The following is a 21,133-nucleotide window of genomic DNA, read 5'->3' on the forward strand; positions in this document are numbered from 1 at the left end:
TGTACTTATGACTGATACTGTCAACGTTATACTTATTAATACCGTAATTTGTAGTGAGTTAAACATTCTAGCCACGCGAGTTATTAACCCGGGATGACAGTCATACGTTCCACAATCAGCCCAATTCAAGTCTCAGTGCCTTACTGCTCACCCTGTGCAACTGCGTGTCGTTTATCCTTCATGAGCATAATTTGCCAGTTTGAGGTTTTTAGCCGTTCTTGCAAGCCACAGTGTTGAGCATCAGCGAGAACTATGATTGATGCACGGAGTGCACTTCGTGTCTGTGGCAGATCAGCGGCGCTGTGCAGCACCGAACAAAGCCAGATGAGAAGGGGGAGGAGCAGATCGGGACTAAAACAGCCGCGCGGTCCGTCTCACCAGGCATTCACTCTCACTTCGGAAGCGTGTTTCTTCATACACGGGGTACGGGATCAGTCTGTGGCGTCTTCCGGCTCCCTTGCATAATAATAGCAATTCATAGTTGGACGGAAGGAGTTCGGAATCCAAGGAAAGGCTCCCTAAAATACCGCAGAGGAGCAACTGAGCGTGGCCAGTGAAATACTTTTGCCATGCAATGAACCAGCAGCTTTCGCTGGGTAACGGGAAGCATCCAGTCTCCGCTAAGCGTCGCAGCAAAACAAGGACAAGCGCCGGAGCTTCAGCTGCGCCGACCGGGAAGGTAAGGGATCGTTTATGAAGTGCTGGAGGGCCAGGGGCGTACGGGCTGTGCAGGCAGAGTGAGGTCAGTGTGGTGGAGCAAGGGGTAGGCTGAGGTGAGTTGAGTATTTCTTTCTCTTTTAGAGGCACCCGTGTTTACCTGCAAGCATGTTTTGTGGGCTGAATGTTATCCTTCCTTGTTGTGCGCGCGTCCTTTTCCTCTCGCGCAGGCGCCGCAGGTCTCCCTTTTAAAAAAACTTCCTGCTTGTCAAACTGTGACCGAGATGCGATCGGAAAGCGGCAGGGACTCGGAAACTAAAGTAGTGCGAAACTAAGTAGAATTGGAACAAGAGTTCTGGAGGTAATGCTGCATCCTTGCTGTCGCGCAGTGTATTTTAAAGCACGCCGTGTAGCTGAACAGCCATAAGTTTGCTGGTAGGCTTGTCATGACAAACCGACATTTTAAATCCCTTTGTGCATCTACTGCTAAATTCTGTCTTGGTGTATTAACTAGATACTCGTCTACCCACATGAACACGTTCGTAACAAATCTTGGGGTCGACTGCAGATTATTTAACAAAACGATCTTCTTCCAGGTTCACAGTTTATGGCACCCGTTCCACAGTTCTGTATATAAAAGTACAAACTGTTAATCACTGAATGAAATGGCACAATTAAATGCAAATTTAATTTTCTGTAATTTTCCTCACGGGATCAATAAAGTATCTATCTAAATTTCTTATAAACTTATGTGTCCTAACTACGATGTTGGATTTGTTAATGAATTACAGTGCAGTGCTTTTAAAATAGTTTAAACCTCGCATTACGTCTAAGGTGGAGGGTGCGATAAGAATTGTAAAATCACAATATGCGACGTATAATTTTGTTTTAGACCAGTATACTCAGCGGTTTATTTAAATTGGCCATCTACAGTTATGTGCAACTGTCTGGATTTGTGTTATATGATGTCGTGTGAATATTTTAAACTGTTAAGTTGACGAAACCTTAAAATAACATTAAGAGAGCAACATCGGTGGTGGTTACTGTGTCAAAGTATTAACCCCGATCTGAGTAAGGTGTTTAAAAAATAGGGATTTTATAAGTAGAGGTATTATAGTGTTGTAACCAACCGCGTTAAATCTGAATTTGTTGAAATGCTCAAGTTTTCCACTTTCATGCACCTTCTGTAATTGTAATATCTTTTTACTGTCGCTGAACGTCCGATCCAGTACTGAAATGGAAGCAAAGTAGTAGATTACTATTTTCGGTGCTTTTGTTGTATGCTGATCAGTCTCTTGAAATATCTCGCGTTTCAAAAGCCACGAGATTAGCTTTTTAAAACTCTGTACCTTGGTTTTGTAATTGCTAAAAAGTATTGTTTCGTACATCAGTTACATTTTAGCTTACGACAGTCTCGTTGAAAGTCCGGAATAAATGTATTCGCAGTATGGCTCAAATATAAAACATTAACGTCTGTCCTTCCTAAAATATCGGCATTTAATTTCTTTGTCAAATACTTTCTAATTGTAAAAGTAGTATTTCGTATTTAACAATTTACATATAAAATGTTATGGTTTATCGCGAATGTGGAATGACTGCGAAGACAGATCTTTTCTACTTTTACGTTGCTGAGTTCAGATCAGCAATTTCTGCTTTGTTTGACGTCTTATCTCCTTCACTTCGTAATTTGTTTTAACTACACCGTATTTGCGTTTCTGCATCACTTGTGATCCGACCAAAGGTTTTCTGAAGAAAGCGCTCTATTATTGATCGGTGCGTAGGCTTCACTGTTTAAATAGCACGTAAAACTTATTAGAAAAGGCGACAATCATTATACTCCATGTTGACATGTAGGCTAGTAGGAATGTAAAATGTTGACTAAATAATTTTGCTGCATGGAAGCAAACACGTCAGTCTGTTTTCGGTAGATTTATGTTTAACCAGCATTCGATTAATTGCTTCTAATGGCCGTCAGAGTAGGTCCCGAATATCAGCCATCCCATCCCTTTGTAAAGACTTCGTCACTTAAAGTCTCCCGCAAGAAACGATTAAAAGGACTTTAGAGAGACTACAGAACTTGTATTAGTGCTTATTTTAATCATTCAGTACCCAACTACATTGGGCTGTCTGCTCTTGTATTTTAAAGCAAATTTCCCGTGCTTTAATAGTACTTAATTTGCAGAGAATTGTGAATATTGTTTATAACTAAACTAGTGCTGAGCTTTTCATTGTATATTAAGTAGTTGAGCGTTTCGATCGGGATTCTGTAAAAAGTTCACTAACGCTTACACAAATCTACCTATAGCTAATATGAAAAATAAACCACCATGACATCTATTAAGACTATTACTAGTTATTTTGGGACTACTGCTGTACACAAGGTTATGTACATTATTTCATTTCATTTGCGGACTAGCTCAGTGTAAAAGGCATCGAAGCAGGTTAAGCATAATGAAGCGCATAAAAAAGTTTGCAAACGAGAGCAAGACATTCGGCTCTTCTAGCTCATTGAAATGCCAGAATAAAATAAAATATACTATTTTCAAAGATCTGTTGCAACACAGATTGTTTATGACTCAACAGTTTCGAATTGGAAGATTTATGCAGCCCTAAAAGGAAAATTATTTGTGACTTTGGCAATTTAGGTTACCATGGACGATTAAAAAAATATTGTTGTGAACAGAACGCTAGAATCGTTAATGTTTAAAATCTTAAAGAAAATGCATTGTATGATTTCAGTACAGTAGTTAAGAGTAATGGAAGAAAGCTCCTTTTTTGTATGAAACCCTGTAATTAGAGGTTGCTAAATGATTGCATGTTTATTTCCTTCTGAAGAATGGCAATTTAGAAAACAAATTAAACAGGAACCCTCCTGGGCAAAAAGTGGGGTATAAATCAGTTATGTTGAGGTGGTACATCAAAATCCTAATACTTTGGTCATAATAGAGCCACTTGCTGACAGATGGTAAGCTACAGTTGTGCCCTTATGTTTGAAATCCTGTCAGAATAACCCATTTACTTACAGTGATGTATCAGATTAAGTAAATATGAGTACTGAACACATGTTACAGTCTTAATATGTGCTGTTTTTGCACTGTAGGTTGTTTGTAAAATGGACCATGATCACAGTGAAGTAAAAAAAAGGGTTCTAGTTCGGGGAAATTTCATTTAAGGGTTTGACTTTTAAAAAGCTTGCATAGTAGCTGAAAAAAACTTTGTACAGTAACATTGGGTCTGTTCTTAAATCAATTAAAGTGAATAAACCACTATCAAAATAAGGTCTTCTGGTCTTGTATTATGAAATTGTATTATGTACACATTATATTTACACACCTTTGCAATATAATTCAGGGTTTCCTCTGCCTAACAGCATGTTGAAAATAAACTTTTAATTAAAATATTTAGTTGCTCTTGATTAGGGTTAAATCAAACAAGATAAAAAGGTAGCCTTTTTAAAAGTAGGGTTGTGAAAATATAATTTGTACTTGGCATTAATCCTCATAAATGGACAGTGTTAATAACAAAAACTGAATTCTTTCTCATCTCTGTTTAAAATATGTCCTGTTTTAAATCTCCTCACTGAAGAATTGTGCTTGTTTCATTAGCATCTCTAATAAAATATTAGTTTTCTCTCAATGCTCCATCTTATTTCTGATTACCTGTCTAATCAAAAGGATAGCCTTAGATTATTAAGCAATGAATATTTTAGTTTTCACTCAGCCGTGGATGCATAAATTATTGCACTTTAGAATGAGAAAAATACCACAGGACACGTACTGTATAACCTGTTTTCCGTAAGTTACAGTATTTTAGTGGTAGAGAATAGTAGTTTTGAATCTGTTTTACTGCGCTTCTGTATGTGAATATACACATGTGTATTGTGAAGTATTTGCATTGAGAGGGTAAATACCATTTCCCTGTAGTGATTAGATTTTTAATGTCAGTTTTGCATAAAGTGTGTAGTATATGTCATCCCCTTTCAGTGTACCTCTTTAATGAGCATGTGCATACTTTACTGCCCATTCACGATTACATATTGATGGGTTTTTCTGTGCAGAATTGAAAAACAATTAACTTCACAACAGCGTTCTGTAGTACTAAACAGAAATTGCTTAGATTCTTTTTGCTATCGATTTCTGCCTTAGCTAGTATTGATACCATCACCTTGATGTTGTTTATTTATGTACCAAGTACTTCAGTGCCACACAGAATGAGATGGTAACTTCCTAATGAACAGCTGGAAAATTGCTGCAACATTCTCACCTTGCCAAGCATGCTAGCATCTTTCGTGCACTCTGCGGAGCCTGCTAATTTAACCCTGCTTTACAAATGTTTTTTATGTTTTTCAAGCCGTAGGTTCCTCAGTTGGCATTTAGTAGTTGTACAGTGGTAAAGAGTTTGCAAGGTCTGAAATAATAAGGAAAGGGGTCAGAATTCCAATTATAAAAAACTCTTTGTCACTGTCTTCAACTGATGTACCTTGGAAAAGGATATGCCCAGGATGTGGTTTTCAGTTTTAAGACTTCCACTTCTTTTTCTTATCATGCTGGTTTCTATTTTCCAATTAATTTTGAAGTGCAAATCTAAAAATAAAGGTATTAGAAAATCATTTTAATGTCAAGGATTGCAGTTCACCCTCCAATGGGGAAAAAAAAGATCTTCACTGGGGAAACCTGCTGCATCCTAATTGGGTCACTAATGGATAGGAGAAAAAAAAAAAGAGCTCTAGCAGCTCGGGAGCATGAGTCCTGTGGAAGTCTTACACTGGTTCAAGGGTTGTGAGGGGTGGGCTGGACCACCACTGTTTTTTGGTCATTTGGGTCTAGTTGTTTTTTGTAACAAGATCTACTGAAGTTTACTATACCAGCGTACTGTGTTGCATGTTCCTTCACCCTTACTGTATTTCTTGTCATAATTCTCAAGATGCAGTGGAGGATGCTACTGTAGTTGCCCCCTTAGGGCTGTGGTAGTCTCCACAGACTCTAAATTATCTTGGGGAATGACAGGCTTCCTCACCACAGGGCTATGTGGTCCTGCCACACAATTTGAAAAGTAAAAAAAAAGTATTTACTCTCTTTTGTCATTTGTTTAAATTTCAAAGTGTTTTGAATAGTTTTATTTTGCTAAAAATTGTCCGTGTGTTTTTGTGTGAACTTTAGATTTATCTTTTTTTTTCAGAAAGAGCCTTCCTGAATGACTCCTGATAGTTCCACAGAATAAAGTGGTTGCCTATGCAGTCCTACATTACTGTACCATTCAGTATTTATATTTAGCTGTACACATAAATTGTCCTTTTTTTACCCTTTGCAAGAATAAATTATTAAAGAAGCAGGATTGCTGTGTTGGGACTGTCTTTCAAGTATTTGCTATGATTGGCCTGCTGTACTAAAAATGTCTTAAAGGAAAACAATTCTTTTAGACTTGTTTATTGGTTGAACTGTGCTTTGAATTTAGTGGCATGAAACAATGTTGATATTGGATTTGCCTTGTGGTTTGATTTATTGTCATAAAATCATGGGTGCTTTCTTGCCATTGTAAAGAGAGTACAAACCTTTCACATTCTGTATCCATTGTGATGCTCAGTCTACGTAGCTGTGAGCCCAGACTTTAGTATATTATGTGGCATTGTTTAGAATGAAACTTGTAAAAGAATTAAAGATAAGAATTTAATTGGGGTTGTGGGTTTATGTGCAGTAGAACCTGGATATCTCATGGGGCATTTGATGCTGATTTACACATGATTTAATTTTTAATTGGTGCCTGTATGAAATAATTTAATAAGCACATTTTCTTTGAGATGACAGTATAGACATATGTACACAATATAAACTTTCCAGGCTTATTCTATAGGCCCTTGTGGATGATGCGATGCCTTTACTAGCCCGATGATATTGTGTTGAGCACTGTCAGCTCTTGGGCCATGGGTTTAATTCAGGGCTGGGGTGACTCCCCACATTCGCTTGGGTTTTTTTCTAGGTCTGATGGTTTCCTCTTACACTTCAGAGTGTTGGCCAGGTTGCTGGTGATTGGTGTGTGTGAATTGTCCCTGGCTGTGTGTGTTAATGGGGCCCAGTGAAATGGACTGGTGTTCTATCTGGGATGTAATCCCACCTTCTGCCCTGTGTGATGGGGGAGGCTGGGGCTCACCGCTGCACCCTGATGAAGCAGTTATGGATAAAGGATCAATGGGCACTCCTTATTTGGGTGGACGCGGAGGTGAATTACCCACATAAATCAGAACAGCTCAGTCCCTTACTGCCTTGGAGCCCTCGCTTAAAATCCATGTGGTTAAACAGCACCTGTCTCTCGGCTCCCAGCGACATCCTTGATTATCTCTTTACACTGTATTTCATTAATGTATTGAATTCCCAAGCTGGTAGTGCATCTTGTTAATTGCGGTTATCCTTTGTAAAGAAGGGTTACATTACTGCTTCGTACCCGCACTACCTATATTAGAAATAGTTCTTACAATTTTATTTTGTTTCCTTTGCCTTTGCTTTACTCTTCTGTCTTTTTTTGACTTGTCCTGTTTTAGTCATTTAACTTATTGTACCTTACTGTAGCAGTGTGATTGTTGCTTGTGCTTTAATTTAATATGCATGTTGCCCTGGGTAAGAGCATGCACTACTCAAATAATAAAAAAAATTGCCATTAAAAAAAATGAACAATGATTTTACGGTCTCTAATGCCAGTTTTTTCCTTTACTTTGTCTTCTCTCCTTAGAAATTTAAAATGTTTTAAAAACATGGAACAGGTTTAATTTTGGTTTTGTCTCTTGTATTTACAATTTTATTCAAAATATCCCTTGCCATATTTTTGTGCTTAGCATAAAGTACAAAGCTTGAGCAATCTTTGTTTAAGTGTTACAGGAAAAAGAACAAACTATACCTGTTATTTCAATGAGCAATGAATAGAATTTGGTAGATCTTAGAAGGTGATGGGAGTGGAACAGATGCAGTACTTCTGTCTTAAATTGAACAGGGAGATGCAGAAACACATTGTTTTGCCCAAGTTGTGAACTATACAACCTAAGAATATAGGTAAGACCAAAAGTGCTACATACTGTAGGTAAATGTGAGTAGGCCATTTAGTAGTTAGTTGTTAATTGATCCAAGGATCTCATTCAGTGGATTCTTGAAAGAAGCTAGGATATCGGATTCAACAGCATGACTGGGTAACTTGTTACACATTCCCACAACTTTTTGGGTAAAAAATGCCCCCTGTTTTAAATACACTTCCATGTAGTGTCCACCTGTGGCCTCTGGCTTTTGAAGAAACCTGCTGGATTGATCTTGTCAATGCCTTTGAGGATTTTGAGTACTAGTCTTGTCCCTTCGTAGTCTTCTCTCTTCAGGATTAAAAAAGTGACGTTTCTTCAGCCTGTCAGTGTAGGACATTTTCTTAAGCCAAAGACAGTGTCTGGTTGGTCTTCTCTGGACTGATTCCAGAGCAGAAATATCTTTTCTTTAATGCTATAACCAAAGTAGTACACAGTATTCTAAATGAGGCCTAACTGGTGCATTATACAATTTTAACATAACACACCGACTCATTTTGTATTTTTACCTCTATATGTTTTTTTTGCTTGCCTTTTTACGTACTTACCCGTATAGAGCAAAATATGTAAACAATTAGTCTGCATAAACACCTAAGTCTTCTTAAAACTTATCTTTTGATTGGAGAAGGCTGTTAAAGTAGGTTGTCAAGTATTTAAGCTGACAGGACAAAGTATGTTATTAATTGAAGTACACAAATGCCTAGCTTTCTCAAACCAACAATGTATTGGAAGATTTAAATTTCAATGTGTTGGTATTACACTGCAGAAAGCCAGGTTAAACTGAATGCCTGTATTTCAAGTAGGACTTTTCTGGTTGCTTTTATGTTACAATGATAGCCTAACATCCCATAATAGTTAAAACATTTTGCTACAGCAAGTGTGTACAACACATACTAACGTCTAGTATGAAGCTGACCGCTAGTGTTCTGTATTCTTTCAACAGGTTTTCAAAACCGTAGTTTAATTGGCAGAATTGTATTATTTTGACAACTGAATAATTCCATTATTTGTTCTTGCATATTGATGCTTCTGTAACTGCTTTTGATAGTGTAATATCACTATCAGATGGCATCGCTATCGCTGGCAGTTGGCAAGGAAGTATTAAATGCCCCATTCCTGTGGGTCACATGAAATGTAGTGGGAAGCTACACATTACATTTAACCTCCAATCAAATCTGAATGCCAATGTGTGTTTTATTCACCTTGAGGAAGTGGGTTGAAAGGGGCAAAATAACCTTAAATAATAATAATTTTTAAATGAACAAATTTTAAACACTGAAGTGGGCCATATTTTAACTGGATTATTAATTGCTAATATTAATTAATTGATACAATTATACAAGAAAGAAAAATGAAAACTAGGCCTTTTATTTAACATTTGCTTTTGGTGATGAACTGAGACTTAGAATCTGATTAATAGTTTTGAGTTAGAAATTTACATATAACAGCAGATATTGCAGCCAAAAATGGTAGCTTGTGGGCTGTATTTTTCGTGTTGTTCAGGCTTCTTTTAGTAATCCTATCAAGAAAAATTTTCAGTTTGGCAAGTATCCTCAGATTGATCATTTTTACTGACTAATCACTTTCGTATTTGGACACAGGGAATACGTCCTCATTACTGGAGCCAAGTGTGAGTTGTTGCAAATTTATTTTGTGTTTATTCTGTTACTACAAGGCCATTAAGTTAAGCACTTTGCTTTCGAATCCCAGTGAAAACTGATATTAATAAACAGTATTATACCTTTTGTGTCTCATCCCAATCTGTGCTAGGTGCTTGCCTCCCTATACAGTGTGCAATTTAATATTTCAGTTCCTCACTTCTCTACCTAAACAGCTGAGTAGTGAGGCTGCTGTTGCAAAATGGTTTCTGTGTAATTCAGGTGGGTGGATGAAGTGGATCGACTGCTATAGGTAACATACATTAGGGTCCTTTTGGATTGAAAGTTGCTACTTAAAACTAATTTGAAATTATTATTATTCATTACAGTTAAGAACAGAAGGATCAGAATCTCAATGTGAATTTAAATTCACACTGATATTGCCCCCTTAGAAATGGTTTCAGATTCAAATCAATAATAATATGACAGTGCCATTGTTGAGATTAATCTTATTATTACAGTAATACTAAATGATATTAGCAGTATAAAACTAAATTTGTTTAGTCAGAACAGTAAAATAAAAGTTAGAAATGTAATAAGAGGAGAGGAGTCATCTGGCTCATTGGTTGCTTGTTGATAGATTTAGTAGTTTGCAAAGTGGTTTAAATCAAGGTGTCTATGATCAGCTGTATTTATACATGAATACAGTTTGCTTTAAAAATATATAGTAGTGTGCAAGCTCTTGATCATGATCCAAACCACTTTCTGCCTCCCTTGATATCTGTTTCAGTGAGTGTCAAATGAGAAAAAAGGACATTTTGAGATAGAATACCCAAAAAGGGAACAATATATGTATTTTTAAGCGATTGTATTGATTCAATAAGCATAATCTCAGACTTTCTTAGTTAGCTTGCTGCAGAATTCATCAGTTAAAATACAAATACATACCTTAAATTATAAACCTGACATCTTTGAAGATTTTATTGCTGTCAGATAATGGGATGTGTGCGTCTCCTCTTTTCCATATATTTGACATTTGCATTATATAAATGTAATAAATAATTCTGATCACTGTAAAGCAATATATAAAAGTATTAAAATTCCACAGTTAATTGGCTGAAAACATAGCTAAGGAAAAACTGATTTGTAACGTTACTTTTGAGACATTAAAATATATAGCTTTTAAGACTGCACATGCGCCCATTGTTGGGAGTAAATCTGACATGCCTACGTTCAACTGTTAACAGTCTTATGAGAAATAAGTTTTTAATTTCTGTTTTATGGTGTGTTTTTCAGGAACATGTCTTCTCTATAAAAAGAGAAATACTCGATATGGTTATATTAAGAACAGAGGCCTAATTGGCTTTACAATAGCTGTCTGCATTTATATAATTATGTAGACCTATTTTACCATTTAACATTAATATGTTCTGAATATGACGCAGTTCTCGTTTTGTCATGTGTAGAAAAATCTCTATTTTTGTATTAAACATCCATTTATAATTTGAAAACTGGGTAATTACTGGTAAGTGGCATGACAGACTCGATCCTATTCAGGGAGAGTTGGGAGCAAGTTGGAGCTAGTTCCTGACTTTGAGAAGTTTGGTTACTTAGATACTTGCATGGTAACATACTGTATGTTAGAACATGCGGAGTCCACACAGAAGAGCTCCCCCAGTCCGGAAATAACTTCATCCCCTAGAGCTGTGAGGCAGAAGTGCTGCCTGTCCCACCACTAGAGTGCCCATGTCACATGAGAATTACATTTTAAGCTTTTCTGTAGCCTACATATATAAATGCTCACAAATATTTTAATTGAATGTGGAATTTGAAAAGGTTATGGAATTAAATTATCGGTATTTAAATATACATGCCTGTAAGTTATTTTTTAAAATTTTCTTCTGAAGATGCATTTTTTAAAAAAATCAAAGTATAGCTAGCAGTTTGCAGCATGTACTGTATGTGCTAGTTTGAAAAAGGATGAAGCTAATTTTTGTCATTTGCAGTTGTGCACTTTCCACTGAGGGTTAATTTAACTCGCAGTGATGACGCATGTGCGTGCTCAAGGGAGAGAGAGGAGCTGGTGAAAGTGCTGATTGTGGCCAAAAGAAAGTGGTGGGGGACAAGGAGAGAAACACCCAGGCCTGAGTTTATGGAAACCCCAGTTTCACGTGGGACACTGTGTACTTGTACTACTGTCATGAGTCAAAGTACATTAAAAGTAGTGATGGCTCAGGGTCTGGCCATGTTTTCCAATTAGATACCAGAAGGTTAATTGGTTTTATTTTTTTAGGTTCTTTCTCAAGACGCAAAAGCATAAAGGTTGTGGGAGTATGGAACATGCTACCCAGCCATGTTATCTAAGCTGACACCCTTTATTTCAAGAAATGGCTGGATGAGGCCCTTGAATCAATTAACTAATAGAATGACTGAAGGCCCCCCTCATGTTTGTAAGCATAGTAACCATTCTTTTAATATTTGCTCTTCCTAGCACAGGATCATATGTAGAATATAACATAAATCCTAATACCCTGGGTATTTATTGGTGTTCTGCCAGTATTACCTGGAAAAGCTCAGATGTATATACTGAAACTATTTTTTCTCTAGTTAATGAGCCATAAAATAGATGAGCTGAAACACCATTCACTAATAATTAGTTTGCTAATGTTCCACTATCAGTGATGTTTGAAAAACAATTTGCACACTAAAGGAATTAAAAAACCAGACACTGTGTATAAGAATATTGTACCTGCTTAGCTCTTGTCTTGAAATCATTTTAGTCAAACACAGTTGTCAGCCATTTCCCATTACTGTTTACTGAAGAAATTCTATTTTGTTTAATATTTAAGTTTGAGAACTGTGAGAAGTGCATAAAAAATGCAGTTGTCATCTGACTCTTCTTTAATGTAGTGGTGTTCTGGGAGAAGCTAGGCTTTCACAAACAAAAGAAAGCACAGGGTGGATAGTTACATTTTCTCTGGCCTACTGTTCCAAATTAAAGATGCCAAGATAACACACATGGAACAAGACAGTGAATTTTTCCCCCCTTTCAGTGATACCCATTATATTCTTCTGTATCAGTTTTAATTAATGCTCACTTGGTCTGCATTATAAATCAGATTTTGCTGTATAAAAAGTAGAACATTTCCTGTGTTCAACAAAGAATTAAGTGTTTTCTGTATGGAAACGGTTTCTGTTTCCGAATAAGAATAGCGGCATATTGCCACTGGGGAAATTTCTTTACTTAGTTTCACAATAAAAGTCCTCTTTTCACTCATTTAAGCTAAATTATACCTTGTAGTGTCGTGTTGTGTGCTGAAGATGGTGGAGATCGACTCAGTGGGGCACAAATTAAGTTCATTATTCTCCATATGGTAAGACTTCAGAACACAACAGATGCATTTGTGTAGTGGAGAGTGGGGGTAGCATGAAAAATAACTATTACACTGAATTCTTCAAGCACAGTGATCTTTCAGGATTAAGAATAAAATAATGCCCTATTTCACTCATCAGCGTTCACTAAAAAAACAGTCACTTTAAGGGTGAATATATATTTGTATTATGCAAACCTGAATTTTGTTGTATTTAACAAACTCAGTACTGGTCTATGATAGGTTTAGAGTTTCCATGACCCTTCTCGGGAGTTGCCATCTTTCTGATAATGAATAGGTGGTAAATAAAGTTGTGAAAAGCATAGGATGATAGTGTGGGGCAGTCTGGATTAACTGTCATTTAGGTATTGCATTTATACAGTATATTTCTTTAACTTTTTCTGAATAGCATTTGAAATTTTACTGTAAGTCAGCAGTATTTTTCTTTTTGCAGAATGTGAACTGCAGCCTGAAAATGAAAATTCTTAATATTATTTAAAACATAATTTTTGTGCATTGGGCACCAGTTCAGTAAGGCTTTAAACAATCAACATACCATCTCTTATGGTGGATTTTATATTTTTTAATGTCATTTTGGGTCTTTCAGTCTATATACATTTGTGGGGCACTAATCCATCAACTTGTTTTACTGACTAAGCTACTAAAGAACAAGTAATTAAAGAGGAGCTAGAGCAAAGACGTGCAATTCATTTGAACAAAAAAGATGATTGCCTACTTCTGGATGTAAACTTACATTTATTAGAAACAAAACAACATTTAAATGCAGTGCTTAGTATTTTGGATGTGAATGGATTGAATGCGAAATTATGGTTGCTTATCATTTATTGGTTTGATTGATGCTGGGCATTTTCTGTTATCTTTGTATTTTTATGTTTTATGATGAATGGAAGTGTGAAAGAGTCACAGAGGAGATTCCCACTATATTGAATGATAATGATATATATGTTCGCATAAGGGGCTTTGAATGTATCTTTTGGCATGCATTGCTTAGACCTGGGGGAAAAAAATCTCCAGTGTCCAATAGAGAGAGGAAACATACAAAGGAGAGGTGCCATTCCGAGGCCCAAACGGCTATTTAACAGAGAGCCAGTTTTATTGATTGCAGTGCTAATTCTAAAAAAGCACGTTTAATGAAACTGAATACAGTGCATCTTTTTTAATGGAATTATTTTCTAGGTCTGTTTTATAGCAGATATTATGTTAGATGCTGAAGACAGAATAATCAATCTTTGCTTTCTTTGCACAAAGTAAAAAGAAAACACTCTTTAACGCTTTGCTTTTCTAAGCATTTCTCCTATTAAGCTCTTCCGCATGAAACCAAACGCCTGGACTTTTCTTAGCCAAAATAGTCAATTAGACTAATTGGTGCCAAATGTCTTGGAGATATCAAGTCTGTATTTTTATAATTAATGTTTTTTTTTACTCCATAGTAAATGTTTGAATTTTAAAAATAATTTTAATTAATTCTTTTTGTAGCCCTATTTTTTGCTGCGATTGTGAATTTTGTTAAAGTTATGGAGTAGCAAAGGGAGGCCGATTAGAGCTACTGCTGTGCTGCCCCAGAGGCCTGGGTTTGAATTGGTCTCTGGTGTTCCAGACATGCTGGCTAGGTTTGATTGGTCATTTTCAATCATCTCTTCCTCTGTGAACTTGTGTCCCATCCAGAAACGGAGCAGTTCTGTGCTTTCCCTCATGAGGATCCTCCCTGCCATAGATGGTCTTTTGGTTTGTACCTGGTTAATACTTAAAACATACAGGGTTTTGCTGTTAACTCAATTCCTTTGATGTGCCACGTTGTTGAATTACAAATAATGTGTCCAGATGTTTGTAAAGTAAAAATATTACAATAGTCACCCCTATAAGTTAATTATTGGTAGAAGCGCCTTTGGCAATCAGTTACTGTTTCATGTATTTTTGGATAAGTCTTTTTTACACATTGGTATGGTGCAGTTTTTGCCTATTTTATTTTGCTAGTAATTATTTTTTCTTCCTTGCTATCTAAATACCAGTGTGCAATTTGGCTTGAGTCTGTTTCAGGCTCCTGAACGTGGAACCTTATGAGTCCCGTCCGTTCTTTTATGACCTTTGTGGTTTCATTTTCAGTGGAAATTTTTTTAGCAACAATTATGTCTTCACCATGGTTAGTTTGTATTGCCAGTTTCCTTATGCTTGTGCTTAAAACGCTTATCTTTTAATTACAAAGGCGCCTGTTTGATTGGTCTGAACAGTAGGGCATTGGCTCCATACTCCCCTAATACTTTTAAACTCAATGCAAGGCTTTTTTTTCCTTTTTTTATGCTATGATTAGAGGGCAATCAAGCCCATGCTGTGGGATTAAAATCTTAACAGATTATAATGCACTGAACAGCCAGCTGTATTTAAGTCATTAGGTGTTTATCTCATTAAGATAAAGCCAGAGCAATATTGTCTCCTTCCCTGAGTTGCTCCATACCTCTGCGACCATGCTTGTGCATTCTTCACAGTTCATGCATACAGATTTCATTCAGACTGCTATACGTTTTCAAATTTTTGTTGCTAGGTGCCATATTAGGAATAGATAATGTCCTACTACAAAGTATTGTGGGATAACACAAAAGCACAGCTTGATTCACAGGAACTAGAAGTGTTTTAATTCATTTCTTCATATGGTGGCTAGAATTTGTATTCAATGTTTCAAATTCCTGTTTAAAAATATTTATAAATTGAGTTCAAAGTCTTTTATTCTATATAGGTCATTTCTAGCAATTTACACTGTACAACAACATTACAAGAAGAGGAAGTTACCAGCAAGAAGGGTACAGTAACCTTTGTGTTATTTTTTCGATGTAATAATTCAGTGACGCATCTTCAGAATAAGACAAAAAATAACCTTCCTCTAGTCTGCGCCGTTTCCACCTTCCCCAGTAACATTCTTTTAATGTCAGTGAAAAGGAATAACCTATGCATTGTAGCCATAAATTTCATGTATGTAGAAAGAAGAAAGATAGTGTTCACCAGAGGAAACAGTTTTGACTTTGCTATTTTTTCTTTACAGTTTAAGCAATTTGTAATTTCAAGCATAACATTTACATGAATACAGACAATATACTTTTGATCATATTCAAACACACTGTGTGTTCAGCCCACTGCTTTCAAGTATTAAGACACATTCATTTAAATTTCTGGGTGGAAAAGGCATTATATAGACATTGGGCAGTGCAGTGGCTCTGTGGCTAAGGATCTGCGCCTGTGGCTGGTAGTGTGCCTGTTCATATTCCGTGACCGGCAGAGGAATCCTACTCCACTGGGCCCCTGAGCAAGGCCCTTAACCCCAGCTGCTCCAGTGGTGCCGTATAAATGGCTGACCCTGCGCTCTGACCTCAAGCTTCTCTCCCTGTCTGTGTCTCATGGAGAGCAAGTTGGGGTATGCGAAAAGACAAATTCCTAATACAAGAAATTGTATATGGTCAATAAAGTGATCTTATCTTATATGTTTATATATATGGTTATGTATCATTGAAGTATTAACTGCATGTGGTCTGTGACACAGAGCTCACCATGCTCGGTGTCATTTGAGATGCTTTGCTGCAGCCACTTTGGTAGGTTTTTGGCTATTCTTGCAAGATGTTGCCACACCTTTCCAGGAGTGATCTGACCTCAACTCTTGCTTCAGGTTGTTAAATGCATTATGCGTTGGATATAAAACCGAAGATTGTAGGAATGTCCCATTTTTCTCCTTGGTTGCATGTTTTTGGTCACGGTCATGTTGCAAGGTGAAGTGGTGCCCAACGAGAGTGGAATTTATTTCTACATAATCGGACAGAATGTGTCTGTAAGCTTCAGAATAGTTTCTGCTGCTGCCTTCATTAGTTACATCATCCATAAAGACGAGTTTGCCATTTTCAGAGGCGGCCATGCAATGCCGAGTGTAATCCTTTTAAAAAAAAAATCTTTACACCATTAACCGTCAACACCGTGTACTCTCAAATTATAATGTGTGGGAGTTAAACACTGTGCTTTCCTTGCCTGCATAGTAATGTGTGTGGATTTTCAGTTTAGTGTATTCTATAGTAAAGGCAAAATAATGTAACACATTGACACCCTGCTGAAAAGCCCAGCATTGCGGCTGTTCAGTTTCTGTAGGCGTGCACAATGAATATTTAATCAGAGTATCGGGGAGCTTGATGAAGCAGTTCAGACCTCTTAATCATTAACTGAAGATTTTGTCTATGTACAGTATTCATTTCCACCGATGTCTCTATCCAGCAGAGAGACTTTCAGAAAGAATATTTATGAAATGAGATTTGGGTATTGTTGACAACAATCCCCCCACCCTACAGAAAATGGCAGTATGTCATAGCACTGAGACGCAGTTGTAAATTATGAACATTAAGAGAATCTGAGTCCGTGTTTATAACTACAGAAGGAGAGGCAAGGCTTAGTAAGTTGAGCTTTGGTACAGAAAGGGGCCTGTAAGCACCTGCATGTATGTGCCAACAGTTTAAAGTTAGTGAGTATTGTTAAACCTAGTCACGCATGGAATATCTTACTCCGAGCTGTGTAATAAAAATAGTAGGTGCATTCCCAGGTTGACACACTTTTTGTGCTGTTTGATGAAGGCTGGAAATAGATGCTTAGGCTGTGGAGAATAAAACCTGTTAGGAGCAACAACAACAGAGCAATCAAGCAAATTTCGCAAATGACCTTTGAGTACGAGTTTAAATTAAAAATCTAAATGTTATTACTTTTTTCAATTTCAGTGCGGGAGTTACTTTTCCCCTGGTTATTTCTGAGATGTATTTTTCAGCTGCCTTTTTTAAAGTAGCCTTTAAAAAGGAGAAAGGAGAGTCAGTGTTCTGTGGAATTGCAGGATCAACGTGCTCTATCACGCTTATTGTTCCTCACTAAACACAGCTTATTTAGTAATTGTACAACATAAGCTACCGTTAGTTTGGAGAGTTACACAAGCTTGAAAACCTAATACTAGTATTGTATTTTTTTTAAGTCTGGCTTTTATTTACAGTTACTAGAAACTCATTCTTGAACTAAGACTTGCTGTAACAGTGTATGTTTTTTTTAATTTTCTAACTTTTTATAGAACAGTAACAAAATACATTAAAACATTGAAACAATCCAGTGAATTTTGTAAGATCATCTGCTCATACTGTTTTTCATAATTTTGTACTTTCTTATGCACTATGTTGCATTTTTGTGGAATAAAATGCTGTGAATAAAATATTATTTTAGGATTTATGTGTACAGTAGCACTCTACTACAGTCTTTTCTAATATTTTTTATGCTTCTCTGCAAAATGTAATACTAAGACTGATCTAAATGTTAAAAAAAAGTCTTTGATCACAATTAGAATTTAATGTACAAAGTGGGTATTTTTATTAATATTAGCCTGTTCATTGAAAAATGCTCTAAAATAAAATCATATTACCATACAATCAAAATTCTGTTGCTGCTGCATTAATATTTTTTTCATCGCTTTCAATAAAAAACTTTTTTATTGCAAATGTGATATTAAAAACACTGCCAGGGGCTGTGTGGCATAGACATTAGAAGCCATTAAAGAATTTACCAACAATTCTTCACCTGTTTTTGAGACTCCTGATAAAATGGTTGGTTGAAAACAATCAGTACAATCAAAAGCACATAATAGGCATGTTATTCTTATTAAAATATTTAAACACAGGCTTTCTGGCATGACCATGCAAAGAATGGGAGGTTGAGCTATTGGTGATCATCATATATGAACATTTTTGTGACTTTATACTGCATGAGGTGAGTGGTGAACTTTTGCAGCGCATTGTTACCCTTGCTTGCTGTGCATGAACTTGGCACTGAAGAACCCTGTTCTCGGTTTCACCATTCATTCTCACCATTTCTTGTAGGAGAACAATGTGAAGAGGCTACGTGGACTCATATGGCCCCTGGCTATGAAGTATCATGTTAGAAAGATTGGCGTGCAACCAGAGATTTATCTCCAAAGGTCTTGCCAAACTGAAATAGATCAGAGAGCTTATTTTCTCAAACTGTACTGCATTTTAACTCTTTTATTACTACGTTATATGATATCTGTTGTTTGTTGTGTCTTTGAAATGATTCAACTAATACAAAAACTTATTTATATATATACACACTGTCTTAAAACAGGAGTTACAATATATGCGTTATTATTAATTTGGCTAGTTAATGGCATTTAACCAAGGCAATATAATATTTGTAGCCATTTATAGAACTGGATATTTTACTGAAGCAATTCAAGTACGGTACCTTATTCAAGTGTAAAACAGTAGTGATCCACATAGGATCTGAGCTCACAACCCTCCAGTTTAAAGTCCAGAGCTCTAAGAAATACTCCCCATTTCTGCATGTCATGGGTAATGTGAATAACAGTTATTATTATAAACTAGCCCTTACTAGTATTTTGTGCTATTCTAGCAACATTGACTACTATTTAAATTTAATTTGGATGAGAAGAAACCAAAGGTGTTTATGTATCATTCTGTAATTCACATTTTTCAGAATCTTCAGGAACATCATCCCATTACCTGGAGGTAAAGTACACTGAGTGGCCAAAATGAAAAGTTGTAACCTTAAATGGTCACATTTATCAATCACATCTAATTGATTAATCCTTAACTTAATTTCTTCCTCTCTACACATAAAGGTAAAATGCTGTGAAGTACAGATCTGTAAGTGTAAAGAAAAAGAGCTGAAATGTAATCCCCAAAATGTATATTTTACAATTGTTTTGTAGCTGTCCACAACACTTTTTTTTCCATGATTGGTGGTGATGAAAATGTCCACATGGACTTACAAGTCCTATGACTTGCCAAGTCCTATGGCAGGTCAAAATGTTTTAGTTTTTCTGAAATGAAAAAAAACAATTGAATATTGTTTGAAGACTTCACATCCACCCACAACTTCAGTCATCTAATGTTTTTTGTTGAAGTATCGTTTGCCAGTTCTGCCCCATCTAATGCCAGTAGCTCAGTGGAAGCTATTTGGGACATCTGGCCACAGTTGGCGAGGGGCACAGCATGGATTTGAACCTGTGACCTGCAGGATGAGGAATTGATCCAATACAGCAGGCAGGGGCTTTAGCTGGCTCAGACACAGAAGAGGGTTTTTAATATACAGCACCATAGTGACTTTCTGCACTTCTGGAGTTTAGAAACCAGCAACATTTGTCATGTCAAAATAGTCATATTGTCTTCTACACCCTATTTGTAATGTGCTGTCAGAAAAAATCATTGTTACAAAATAGGCCATTTGCTGGTTCAAAGTGGTTCAAAAGTAAAACAATAAAACATTTTTAAGACTAGGTTGGGTGTATGTTTATATGCAGTACTGCAGAACACCACAAATTCAAAGTAATGAAGGACTGTAAAACTTCAAACAAATTGACCTTTACAATGAGTGCACTTTGTTGACCATTAATCAATATATGCACATTTCATTGACCCAGAATCTGTTTTTTTAATGAACCTAAATTGTAGGTGTGTATGCAAACACATCTGTGGTACTTATAGGAGACATTTACCCTTTTAACCAAAAGCAGTTGTTTATTAATTACTTTAATGTTTTATCCAGGACAACTTACATTTGTATCCATTTGCACATCAGGAAAGATTACAGACTTCACAATCTGTGTGAAGTGTCTTTAAATGTCAGGCTTTGTCTTTAGGATGGTTGCAATTGGAAAAACGAGCCTTTTCCCCACATCTGTCTCTCTTTCTCAGCATACAGAGGCAAATCCTTCAGAGAACAGAGCAGTATGTTTTTCTAAATCTATAGTGTACTTCAAAATCACTAAGAATTTCAACATTTGTAGCTGTTATCAGGAATATGGTTCTTTTTTTATAGGTGTGCTGACATTTTAAGGTAATTCAAAATGCTGATTAAAGTTCATCATCAATAGGGGTCTACTGCGAAAAATAACAGGCTAATAATTTTTGTGGCCTCTGTTGGAAGTTGTACAAGGCGTATGTCTGTCAAACATGCTTTTGGATTCTGTTCCATTTCTCTTATTGAGTCTTTAGAAGCGTCTACCAGTTCACTGGTCCTTGAGCCCTAGATACCACAAGTCATCCCAGCTTGTCCCAAAAACATCTAATGGGGCTTAATCAAGCAGGGCATCCCTGGTATCACTGTCATATTCTCATTGTGCAAGAAAGCCATTGTTGCAGTGTTGCATGACAACAAGTGTATTGTCCTATTGCAGTGTTGTTACCTCAGGATGAGCCTGCAGTCAGGGCCTAAGTCAGTTCATTCAGTCTGGTTTCCATCGGCCACTACAAATGACGTTCTACAGGGGCTAGATACACCTACCCACACCATCACACATAGATCTCCACTTTGATTCGTCTGTTGTACACAAAACTTAGCTTGTGGTCTGAGATGACGTATTCTAGCCTCCTTCAATATGTAGGCATTGTGCT

At 36.6% G+C, this 21,133-nt stretch overlaps 1 protein-coding gene across 1 annotated transcript in view; it reads left to right on the forward strand.

Moving 5' to 3' along the window:
* The first annotated feature begins 376 nt into the window (after positions 1-376).
* The window catches only part of klhl29 (kelch-like family member 29), a 232,166-nt gene continuing 211,409 nt past the window's right edge, over positions 377-21,133 (forward strand). The window contains exon 1 of the mRNA XM_088938566.1: positions 377-679. The gene's annotated coding sequence lies outside the window, so the exon portion shown is untranslated. The remainder of the gene's footprint in view (positions 680-21,133) is intronic.

Source organism: Atractosteus spatula, chromosome 2 (assembly GCF_055471065.1).
Source record: "Atractosteus spatula isolate fAtrSpa1 chromosome 2, fAtrSpa1.hap1, whole genome shotgun sequence".
Taxonomy (NCBI): Eukaryota; Metazoa; Chordata; class Actinopteri; order Semionotiformes; family Lepisosteidae; genus Atractosteus; species Atractosteus spatula.